Raw genomic sequence first — 1,850 nt, forward strand, 5'->3', positions numbered from 1 at the left:
GAAAATGATGACTAAAAATTATTTAAAATGGGGAAAAAAAGCCTTTTAAAATTATTGATTTGAGTTTGTAAAAAATGACAAAAAATTATGAAGAAAATGATCCTGGTGGAAATATCAGTTTAAGTATTGGGACAAAAATGTATTTAAAAATGGGGAATAAAATGCCTTTAAAATTATGATTTGAATTTGTAAAAAAATGACAAAAATGATTAAAGGAAATGATCTGGCTGGCCTGGACGCCTCGGTCCCCCCGGAGAGCTGGAACGTGTCTGGGGTGAAGGAAGTCTGGGAGTCCCTGCTTAGACTGCTGCCCCCGCGACCCGGCCCCGGATAAGCAGACGAAAATATGGATGGATGATGGTGAAAATAATATGGGTTTTAGTATTGGGACATTTTTTTTTTTTTTTTTAAATGGGAAAGGGGGGAGAAAAAAGAGAGAAAAGGAGTTTCAGTTGTGAACTGGCCGTGTGTGATGTACGGAGGCCTGTGGTGTGTTTATGTTGCACACAACATGACTTTTGTTTAATTTGGTCAATTTGTGTTGATGTTTGTGGTCGGGGAAATGGAGGCTTTTGTTGTTATTGTTGTTGTTTGTATTTGTTGTGGTGTTGCTTTACGTTCTGTCTCTGTTTCTGCTGATTGTTGAAATTGTTAAATGTGATCGTTGTATTTTTTCAATGTTATATTCTGTTGTCCTTAAGAAATTTTTTTTTTTTTAAAGACCCAAATTATTCTAACTGGAACTGATACTGAGTTGACGACAGCGACACAGAGAGTTTGCGGGGCAACTTTTTCCCTCCGGAGGCGAGGCCTAGTTGTCAGAAGTGACACCGAGGATGAAGAATTGAATGGAATTTAGTCTCCGTTCAGACTGCGGGGCTTAACGCTCAATTCTGATGTTTTTGCGAGGTCGTTCACATTTCCAGTAAATGTGACTGTTGTGACTCCAGTGTGACATTAAACGGCCCAAAAGTTCCCCACATTGACACTGGAGACACGACGACGTCAACCACAGCGAGCGTCTCTGTGTTACAGAAGTTGTCCAAACATGGACGCAGCATCGAGCACCTGGAGATTTAAAGTTCCTCTCTACCGGAGCCAGAACATGAACAACTTACTTGTTTTAAGGGGAGATTGAGAAGGAGAAGGACGAGGTTTTGGTCGTGGTTTTGTGGGACAGTCTGTTGAAAGGACGTGTGGATGTGGAAGACGAGTCAAGATGTGAGTGGAGATGTGTTCATCAGTGACACGGGAGTTCATTAACAATTTTCTCCTACTTCAGCGCAGAATAGTGACGTTGTGTCTTGTTGATAATGTTAGGTGGATGAATGTGACCTGACCGTTCACACTGAAGTCACATGTCAAAGATCAGATACAGGAGCATAGGGCCCAAAAAATAGATTTGGGTCACTTCAGGTGCAGTGTGAACGTAGAGTTAGTGATTTGGAGTGAGATGGAGAGTTGTTAAACTGTTCTGTTCTGTTGTATAGTTTATTGAAGACAGTCAAATATGTGACGGTAACAGTCTGTTGTTCTCTCTTCTGTTGTTATTGTACAGGAAATGTCGGCTCCTTCTCTCTCATTTTATAAAACAAATTTCCCCCAAAAAGTGACACTTATATGTGTTTTTTCTTCGTTACACATGTTTTGTGTGGTGTGACTTCTACTCCAGACACATATAGTGAGTGTGTGGGGTGTGTGATGCTTTACCGGTGAAATTCATCTTCCCGTTGTTGAAGACACAGATCCTGACTTTTTCACAGTGAAAGTAGAGGCAGGGAACAGCTCCGGCTCATAACTGCACAAATACACAAAAGTACACTTAAATACACACAAATACACACAAATAT

The sequence above is a fragment of the Boleophthalmus pectinirostris genome, unplaced genomic scaffold, assembly GCF_026225935.1.
Source record: "Boleophthalmus pectinirostris isolate CB_2022bp ecotype Guang Dong unplaced genomic scaffold, ASM2622593v1 HiC_scaffold_8, whole genome shotgun sequence".
Lineage (NCBI taxonomy): Eukaryota > Metazoa > Chordata > Actinopteri > Gobiiformes > Gobiidae > Boleophthalmus > Boleophthalmus pectinirostris.